The following is an 11,096-nucleotide window of genomic DNA, read 5'->3' as shown; positions in this document are numbered from 1 at the left end:
TCACTGGATTATGACTCTGGGTGACCCCCACTCTGCACCCTGTGATCCACAGCCAAAATTACTGTACGGATTTTGAGAAAATTGATAGTAAACTTTGCACAATTTACTGTACTATACTCTATATATTCTCATCTTTGATCTCAGATTACAGGAAAACTATAAGAGGTGACGCAGATATCTCACTGGATTATGACTCTGGGTGACCCCCACTCTGCACCCTGTGATCCACAGCCAAAATTACTGTACGGATTTCTGATAAAATTAAATCCTATTCCATTACCAAACAAAATGAGTTCATTGAAGTATTTGCTTAACTACAAGAAATGTCTTTCCACACACAATTTAAATTTTTCAAAATGTCATTCACACACCACCTCAAGTATCAACTTCAGTTTTAGACATTATTTATTCAGTGCTTAATCACAACAATAGTCAACTTAAGGCACTTACATAATAAGTTAAACCTTACAATAATACATACAGAGAAAAACCCAACAATCATATGACCCCCTATGAGCAACAGTGGGAAGGAAAAACTCCCTTTTAACAGGAAGAAACCTCCGGCAGAACCAGGCTCAGGGAGGGGCGGGGCCATCTGCCTCAACCGGTCAGGGTGAGAAATTACATTTCTCAGATTACTGATTTCTCATATTACTACTACACAGTTTAGATATATTGTTATTCATTATCTGTCATCACACAAATCAACCCAAAAAATCAAAAAGGAAATACTTGAAGTACGTGCACAAAGCAAGAATGTTATACACATTGTGTTTTACACATGTGTTCCTCAAAACACCAATAACAACTATAAGCAGATTATTCAAGTAGCTTTCACCGCATGTGGAATTAGGTTACACAAAGCACACACTTCCACTCTGTCTTCTGAGCACTGCTGAGCTGTTCATTTGTCATGTCCAGGCATTCAGAATGGAACCAGCGGTTGCAATTATCACACTGGATCTGTAAACAAAAACATATGAACTTTCATAAACACATTACATAAATAATTCTATGTTTTAATCAATTACAATCATTAAAGACACAGAGTCAAATATTTTTTGGAAGATAACATAAAACAATTTTTAAAAATACTATACCCAGTCAATGATGGAGGGTCCTGGATTAGGTGGTTTCACTGTTGCACACATGGCACAGTTGTTGTCACTGTCAAATACTAAAACATAATATATATATATATGTTAGTGTTCATCAGTTTGACACAAATAAATATGTCCATTTGAAGAAGATATTACACACCGGAGGCCTCAAGTATTGTCTGTGCAAATGTCCTTCGTGCCTGGGCCATCTCTTTTTTTGTCGTCAAAAATCTCTGTGTGTTAGCCCTGCGACAGACTGGCGACCTGTCCGGGGTGTACCCCGCCTCTCGCCCCATGACAGCTGGGATAGGCTCCAGTGCCCCCCGCGACCCTGAAAAAGGATAAGCGGAAGCGGATGGATGGATGGATGGATGGATGGATGGATGGATGGATGGATGGCTTCCATTACTTCTTTGGCCATCTGAAATAAATAAAAAAACAACAAAAACAATTAATTGAAAACATCTGCAAATGTTACACTTCCTGTTTACACAATTTAACCTTTTAAGATTATTTTAACTTCCCCCACCCCATCTTCTTATCTAATTTCACAGAAAAATATTATTGCGTTAATGTTGTACCATACCATGATGACCATTACTCCGCAGCTAGAACCATCCCGTTGAAATGGATGTGTCAGTACTCCTCCTCGAAGTCTCACATTCACCCAGTCTGTTTTGTTGTAGCATGTCCTCCTCATTTTGAAGTATTCACTTTGTGAACATAACATACATCACATTTATATAATAATGAAAGATAAAAGTCACACAGAAAAAGACACATATAGTACAAAGACCGTTGCTCTGAACGGACTTTACAATCATTATCACAATCACCATGACTTGAAAGAGTCATTGTGTCAAGCCAATGAAAGATTAAATTCTGGTAATACCCAGTGCAAATCTTTGCTTAAAAGAGAATTTATGACCTTACGTGACAAAAACATTTTTGTAAGATGAGTTATTTATCATGGTGAACAGTGTTACTTATTATGTTTGTGTTTTTTTTTACAAGTAATGCAACCAAACATTGATTTTGTTTTAACGTATTTCTTCGTACTACAAAATGTTACGTATTTTTCAATTATCTGAATGTGTTATCACTTCTTTTTCTCAATGAATATATATATTTTGGAAAAGATACAACATCAAAAGTCAAAGGACTGAGCAGTTTTCAGAATGTGCTCGTTTCTTGTTAATAGTCCCATTTGTAGTGTTAATTACTCACCTTTCCATTTTATTGTTGGTGGGTAAACCAAAAATTTTAGTCCACGTAGGCCTCGATGAAAAGTTCAGTGTACTAATAATAATTATATGTAATGACAGCGTAACCACATATAAACGTTTCCTGTCGCAATGAAAGCTACGTTATCTGTCCGTGCGACGCAACACCTCAATAAATACCGAAAGATCAAAAGTGGGTTGGCTCTATGTCATGTGACTCTTGTCCCACACATCAGTTTGCATTGAATTAACAAATAATACTAATTTAATTCTAATAATGAAGCAAAAACTAAAAAATGTTAAGGCAGGCAATGTACGACCTTGTTATTTCATGTATAAAATATAATCAAAATAGTATTGGCCGAAATATTTCTACGAGTTACAGTATGAAAAAAAAATTATGAAACCTGTAATCAAAAGGCAAGATATTGTATAGGTAATTCATAATATTAATGTTAAAGACAATGAGTGTCAGAGAAAAAGGCAAAAGCATATTGCTTAAAATATATTGTAAAAGATGTGATTAAAGACTTTCATATAAATTATGAGAATTGGAAGTTGTTTTTATACTTCTAAGACTACTATTACTTAGAGTGACGTGAAAATTAACGAACAAGAAGGAAAATATTATTTTCTATTAAACAAGTGAGTTGAATTAGATTTTCAATGTTTTTGCAGTTAACATATTTACTGAGACAATCAAAAATGAGCATGGAACAACATCTGTTACATGCCATGGTACCCAGCTCTTTGTTTTCTCTTACTCTTGTCTTTCAGGTGTCAAGCCTCATTCAATACTCAATACACTCAATACAAAGGTAATTGGCACGTCTCTATTGGCTGATCTGGGGAACAGTAGACCAATCGCTTGCCTGGGATAATTTCAAAAAACCAGCTCCCAGGCCAGCAGGTTGGCTTCAGACTGTCTTTGAACTTTTGTTAGTAGGTGTCTATGTGTGTGAACAGAGTGTTTGGGTGTGAGGCTGGACAGATAAGATCGGGGTACCCCAAACACATTCAACTGAGCTTTAAGTGTTAAAAACACTGGGTTAGGCAGGTGATGACACTTTTGTGTCCTGTGACTGATCTTATGTGTCAAGCAGGTACACAGGCCTTTTGTTTTGCATATTATTTTATTTCCACTTTAGGGAAGCTGTTGGCGTCTTTTTGTTTTAGTAATGTCTTTGATCTGGCTCAGCCGCCTGGTTCTCGTCCCCAACATTTTTCTTTTGTTAAGCTTACTGTTATCAGGGCATGGTAAATGAACAGTAAACCTTGCCTGATGACTAATCTTCCCGTTTCCCTATCATTGATTTATTTGGGTTGTCATGGAAGAAGTATTAAACAATGCCTTTTATTAGAACATAAGCATTGATATGCAGTAATTGTATTTGAATTAGTTAAATATGAGTGGGCAACTCTGACCATGACAAGACTGCATTTACTTTAAGGAATTAATAAAAAAATGTAGACATATTGTTGTCATTATTTTTACTCTTCAATTTGATGTGTTTTTTCTTTAAGATAGTATCAGAAGTTGCTCCTCCACCATGAAAAAAAAACAACTGCATGTATTCTTTTACTACATCCATGATTCTCCTCTGTGGTCTTCCTCACTCATCCTGTTTGGAGCTTAATGTTCAACATCCTTTATCTATTAAAATTACAGAAGTAGAAGAACGTAATCATCAGAGCAGGAATCATGATAAATGATAAATAGATTACCAGTACATAAAAACATAACATTTGCATAATTTCTCTGATAACCCTGCATTGGATGGGTTTATTAACGGTGGGCTGAAATTGTACTATAGTCTGCAGATGAGGAACTTTTTAGAGTGTTGAATTAAATGTCCTCCACAATCTGTATATGAATTGTCATTAAAACCATAGAGATTCTTACTTATAAAGGAAAGAAAAGTGTGACAATGCCCATCAACATATAGTGTATATTTTTTGAAACATTACAAAGATACATGTAATTCTGGGTTCACCTGAATTACAGATTAGACTGGTGGACAAACAGAGATGTTGTGTACAACTGGTGACAGCATCAGTGACAGGGATGCCAAAAGGAAGACCAAATTAATCAGCAAGGCTGGAAGCAGAATTAGGAGGCGTCATAGTCAGCGAGGGTCAGAGATCAATGAACAAATTGCCCACCTTCTTGGATAATGCATCACCCTCAAAAGGATTCAAAATTTGGGCCATGAAGAACAGTTCAGGAAACCTATTTTATTGTTTTGTCTGTGAAACTGTATAAATGAAATGTAAATTATGTTAAAGGCAAACACATTTGTAAGCCATAAGAAACAAACATGCTTTGCATTATGTCTCTAAACATCTGTATAGACTTGATGCAATATTCAGAGCTGTGCCACTGTACTTTGCAGAGCAGTCAAACACAACCCTGATTTTTTCCGGTTTTCTCGGGTGATAGACGCCTTGATGTGGAATATACCACATATTTCCTTCTCTGGGATCATCTTCAGCTCTTTCAGCATCACCTTCCTTGAAGACATTGTCCATGAACCTTACATAATCGTCCTTAAATTTGGGATTTTTCTCAAACTTCCCTTTCAGGTGCTTAAGTCGCACCAGAGCCAGACGCTTATTTTCTGGCAGCTGAGGGCGTGCCTTAAAGGGAAGTGGCATCTCTAGGTGCCCATCAGCATTCTGGTGTATTTTCTCATTTAGCAGTTGCATGAACTGTATGTCATCTTGTGATATGCTCTTTTCTCCAGGAGCTGTGTCTTTGAAGTCTGACTCAAGCACTCTGATGATGGTGGCTGGTGTCAAGGGTGGAAGTTCCTTAACAGATAAGCGATGGCACAGGCCTGTCACTTCTGCTGATGTTGCCATTTTTTGTGAACTGCCAACAATGCTCCAGCCCAGGTCTGTCTTGATTGCATATGGCTCTTCGTCACCTCCCGCGATTACTTGCCGTGGTGCCAGTGCTCTAGGACAGTCGTAGCCTATTAACAGCCTGACCTTGCAATCCATTAACTCAGGCATCTCCTGTGCTATTCTGATTAGATGTTCCCATCTTTTGGCAGTTTCAGAGGTGGGAATGTGTGAACGTTCAAGTGGGATGAAGTCTCTGGTATAGGCAAGTGGCAAGTTGATAAAGCTTTTGGAGGAAAACCCTCTAACTCTGAGCCCACTAACTCTTTCGCTCTGAACAATGGAATCTCTTCCCATCATAGTGGTTAGCTTTAACTTCACTGGCTCTAAACTCATCCCCATCTCCTCACATACCCCTTGATCTACAAAAGTGTTGCTACTCTGTGTATCTAATAGAGCATACACTAAGGTCTCTCTCTCTGGAGTGGTGGTTGAAGAAACCCACACAGGCACGATCATGGATGTGCTCCCACCATCTCCTCTGTCCATGCAACAAGAAAGTGCAGATATGTTTTCTTCTGCCTGCATTCTATGTGATGATGTGTTCACTGGAGTCTTTGGACGGTCTTCGTGAAGAGCTGTTGGATGATGTTTTTTACAAACCCCGCAAGTCGCCTTACGCTTACAGTCTTTTGAATTGTGTCCTCTTCTGAGACAACCAAAGCACAGGTTATTGTCAAGTATGAACTTTCTTTTGTTCTCCACGGACATTTTAGCAAAGGTCTGGCATTTGTGAATAGAATGGCTTTCTCCACAGCAAATACATGTGACTGAGTTTGATGGCAAAGCATTTGCTTTTCTTTCTATATCAGGCTCATTTGAATTGTTCTCCACTCCGCTGTATCCTGTGGTTGTTCTCTCTGATGCTTTCACATTTGTGATGTATGCATTAGCCTTTGGATGCTTTATGTCTCTAGCTGACCTTTCTTCAGTGTGTTTCAAGGCATGAAATGATGTTACAGGATTGCATGCAACTTCCGTTTCTTGTGCAACAAAATCAGCAAATTGTTTGAAGCTTGGATATTCTTCTTTTTGCTGTAACTGCACTGTGACGCGACGATTCCAACGAGAAGTCACCCAGTCAGGAGGTTTTTGGAGCAATTTTTGATTCTCTTCACAGTCATTTAACGCCTGCAGTTCTTTGATGTATGGCATAGCATTGCTGTAGGCTGTCAGAAAATCACTGAATTGTCTCAGTTTAAGCGACTCTCTTGAACCAATCTTTGGCCAGTTGTTCAGTTTTTCCCTAAATGCACGCTGAATTATAAAGGGGTGGCCATACCGAGCATTCAAAGCTTCCCAAGCTTGGTCATATGCTTCGTCATCCTTTCTGTAAAAGCTTCCCTCCAATACAGACCGTGCTTCTCCACTGATGTATTTGCGTAGGTAGAACAACCTGTCAGCTGGATTTGTGCATCGCCGCTCTATCAAAGCTTTGAAACTAGTGCTCCACTCTAAGAACTTAAGTGGGTCCCCTGAGAAGACTGGGGGCTCAGGTGCAGGAAGTCTGGTGAGGACCATTGTGTCATGCAAGGCTTGCATTAACAATGACTCATTGTTGTTTGGTTGTTTATTGTTATTATTCTTGTAGGTTTGCTCTGGTATGATTTCTTCAGGAGCTAATGGAGGACAACTGACTACCGCACTGTGTGCGCTTTTGTCTTCTCCACAGGCTTCACTTGAATCTGCTTGAGAATAAGCCTTTAGCTTTGCAGTTATTACCTGAAGATCTCGCTGATTTTCTAGTCTTTTAAGCTCTTGCCTTTGTGTAGCAATAGCCTCCTCCATCTCTATCTCAGCCTGCTTCGCGGCAAGCTGTGCAGCGCACTCTGCCTTTTTTACATTGATGCTTTGCTGCTCCGATAGACAGCTTGAGCGGCAGCTACGTACAGAAGGTCGGGAGATTGTAGTCCCAAATATTGACTGAGCATATTCTCTGTCTAGCACCATGTGAAGTCTCGCATTTTCTGCCTTAGCATCAAACTCTTCTTGCCCCACTTCACTCATACGTACTTTAAGTATTCTCATCAAGTCCGCTGTTACTGCTGTGCAGGAATCAATTTTTCTTCTAGTCTCAGTAGAAGGGGCTGACTGCGATCTCATATCTTCGTATGTATTTTTCACTTGTGACTCTAGCCCTTCGACAGTATCCATCATGTCAGCTAATTCCTGGTCAGAGCACTCATCTTTAAGTTTGGAACGTGTAGCTTTAACTTGTTCTTTCCAGCTTTCATATAGTTTGATAAATTTACTCTCCTGAGAGAACTCTTGTTGCTTGAGTTCTAGCATTTTGGGCGTTAACTTTCGCTCCCTTGAGGATTTCCTGGGCTCTAGTCTTGAAGTATTAGAGGCAGGCTTCTTCAACATTATCAGCTGGATTTCTATTTTATCATGAATAGCACCTATCAGTAACTCCAATTTCTCCCTTTCAACATCATCAGTCTGTAATTTCAATTGTTCATTCAATCTACTTAGCTCTTCCTTAAGGGAATCAATTTGTTCTCTGCATTCTTCAATTTGTGATTTTTCTGTGTTTACTGACATTGTGCATGTTTCAGCAAACCTGCTGCATAAACAAGTTGTTGCTATATGTACATGCGATCCTGGCAAATATACAATTCTCAGTACAATCTGATTCTTGCAACAATTTGCTTAACTACACCCCTTGTTATTCTTCTTTTAAGTTGAACTCTTAAACATTTTTAGAACACTTTAAACAACACCACTTGTAAAATAAAAGGGAACACTTTGGCTATAATGACAGGTTGGTTACCTTTAACTCAGTACCTTTCTTAAACAAAATAAATTATTATTTTAATAGACCTCTCCAAACTCCAAACCTCTCCATGAAGTTGTGGATATATCACAGCCCAACCTGGCGCTGACTGAAGAGCTGTTATCTTTTCCTTGAAGACCGCCAGGGATTTTACAGTTCTTGCTGTGTGCAGCGGCAGAGATTTGCAGAGCTGTAGTTTATGATGGTCAATGTCGCCCTCTATTGGTGAAGTCATGGTCGTTGCTGTCCAAAGCACCAATAATGGTGTTTCCTCTTTTTAAGTTTGCAAGCCTCTTTTCCGCTGTGTTCTCGAACCACACACACTGCGCTGTCAAGAACATTTCTTCTTTTCTTATTCTGGAACATGCATTGCTTCTAACGTCGAACTTCCAGCCACATTGGCGGTACGTTTTCACTGTAACTACAGGGGTCCAACAAAGAATGGCCACGCATCATACTGATGTCTTCGGAAATTTATTTCTCTCTCTCACTCTTATTGTCTTCAGACACCGTGAAAACTGAAGAAACACAAAGTTTACAACATAAATGTCCATAAACAGTCTTGTGCAAGCAGAACACAAAAAATGCACAATAATGGGTATCACAAAAATGTCCTCTCATTACCAGTGTAGAACACGTATGCAACATTATACAAACAATATACATGAAACCATACCGTGTGCGCCTCTTGGACCACATGCAGAATAACATTAACGCTGAGGCTGTAGATGCATCTGTAGCCACGTATCCATGCTAGCTCCACAATGCCGTGGTTGTGCTCTCAACCAAACTCTGGTCATGTGACAATTACAAACTTTACCTCATACAAACTTTACAGCACTTTACATATTTAACAAACCCATATTTTGTAATCACATATTTTAGACATGTTTTTTAATTGATGTTACACTTTTATCATCTTATCTTATAAATAAATGAACTAAATTAAGCATGAATCTATCACAGAAACACAAAATAACCAACTTTATTTTAACTGTCTCAGGGACAGTTACAGTTGCCCTATCATATATGTATGTGTTCTTAATCTGAAAGGTATAAATACGGAAGTGTGTGTGCAATAAATGATGGCACAGAGGAAGGCGTGTGCCTCTGATGTAAAACTCTAACAACGTGTGTGTGGTTTATTCCTCCGTGAGATATGCGAGTTACCACGGTATTTCTGCCCTAAAAAATGGAACCTCCAACACGGAGGAATCCTCCCGAGGGATTAATAAAGTTTTATTTAATCTAATTTAATCTAATAACTTTAGTCTCAGACAAAACGCTTTACTCACCAACAAATAAAACACAACTAAAGCACTGAAAAAGGCCAAACAATAACATGTTTATGTTATTTAACGTTTACACAGCTACATTCTCGCCTGAAAATGTGTTAAAAGTTTATTTTGCGACCCAGAAAGAGAAATAAGAGTAATATTAAAACTAAGTAGCTGCAGTAATAGTAGCCATTGTTGGAAACTGGAATTGGCTGGGCCGGTCTGCGATATGGTTTTCAGTTTTGTTGTCCGGGTGGAAAATCAGGAGAAATTGGGGGGAGAATGGTCGCCCCGGGAGATTATCGGGAGGGGCACTGAAATTCGGGATTTCTCGGAAAAATCGTGAGTGTTGGCATGTATGGCCTAGCATAGCCTGTAATGTTATTGTGACGGACACATTATATGAGTGAACTTGACTTTACGTGACTTACAGGTTTCTTTGAAAAACAATTTCTTATATCCAGGTTCTTCCTTTGCGCTGCCATCCTCCTCTCCTCCTGGCAGCGCAGGTTTGCCGCTGCTGAAACTAAACAGAGCTCCCTGAAAGGCTCATCCAATCACATTGGCCATATTTGTCACATGACGTAGGACTCCAGTAGAGAACATAATTTAACTCTTTCTGCACCGAGACGCTGACAGATCATTTTTTTCTTACTATCGGGCTTGTTTTTCTTTACTCGAAGAGATCAAATTATTGGTGGGGACATGTCCCTTCCGTCCATGCCAAATCTACGCCCTTGAGTGATGGCCAAATGAAGCTTTCTGAAGCACTGAGGCTTGTATTGAAAAACGGTTCATTACTCGAAGCTTTTCAACATAGTCATCTCTGGTGACATCTGGTGGCCAAAAATATGAAGAGCAGCTTGAATCCACAAAATAAAACCAACTGCTTCATTATGATTGCCCACTCACTCTACAGAGTGGAATTCTGTCTGCTATTGGGCCACCGTTGTGTTGCTTTGAACGTTTATTTTTTGGGGTTAAAAATGTGATTTATTTGTTTAATAAATAATTTCGACCAGCAAATTTTCCTTGTTTAAACATGCACCAGTTTGTGGTCTTTCTTTGCTTTTCACTTCTTGATGTTGGTAAATAGAATAATTGGAAAACACCACGTTACATACAATATACATATAATAATGTACAACACATTATGGAGTATGCTTCTGCTGTGAGGTCCTGCCTCCATCCACTTGTGAAATTAATCGCAAGATGGGTGTATTTATCAATAATATTATATTAGGGAAATTTTCCTATAAATATTTCTGACCTGGGGGTAGAATTGATTGTGAAAGGGAAAGTGCTTATGAACTTGCAAACTAAAAACATGATGCATTTAAGGTAACCCTTTTTCATTTTTATTTAAGAAGAGAATTTGTTCCACTGTGCGATGGCCGAAACTGTTCCTTTTCGTGGAGATAATTTCTCCTGCATTAAGGAAAATCCCTTCACGTGGAACAGAAGAGGCTGGAGTGCAGAGAAACTGGTAGAGATGCAGTTATACAGTCTACCTGGGCCCCACAAACTCAGCTAAAGAGAATAAATACATGAAATTGCTGCACATTTGGCAGACTAACATTTTAAGATTAATTGAAAAATAAAATATATATATTTTAACATTAAATGTAACGAGTCAAATGGAAGTTTTTCTAAAGATATTTGATGATATTTATATTATGAAAAACAGATTTTTGGCATTTTGAGTTTTTCCCGTTTTCAGATAAAATAAACACGCACAAAACAAAAGCAAACAGCCAGAACACAAAGCTGGAAAACCCACCCGAATGACCAAAATCTACTCAAAATACTCCCACAC

General features: G+C 38.6%; 1 long non-coding RNA gene across 1 annotated transcript; it reads right to left on the bottom strand.

The window, feature by feature from the left end:
- Positions 1–387: 387 nt before the first annotated feature.
- LOC145431176 (uncharacterized) lies at positions 388–8,960 on the bottom strand. Its single transcript, XR_013911519.1, has 4 exons — positions 8,680–8,960; positions 1,261–8,521; positions 1,101–1,177; positions 388–963 (listed from the first exon to the last, which is right to left on the bottom strand). It is a non-coding gene; the product is annotated as an uncharacterized LOC145431176 (long non-coding RNA).
- Between the last annotated feature and the right edge of the window lie 2,136 nt (positions 8,961–11,096).

This window comes from Astatotilapia calliptera, chromosome 9 (genome assembly GCF_964374335.1).
Source record: "Astatotilapia calliptera chromosome 9, fAstCal68.1, whole genome shotgun sequence".
Taxonomy (NCBI): domain Eukaryota; kingdom Metazoa; phylum Chordata; class Actinopteri; order Cichliformes; family Cichlidae; genus Astatotilapia; species Astatotilapia calliptera.
Note: the sequence above shows the minus strand (reverse complement) of the source record. Positions and strands in the feature narration are given on the sequence as shown.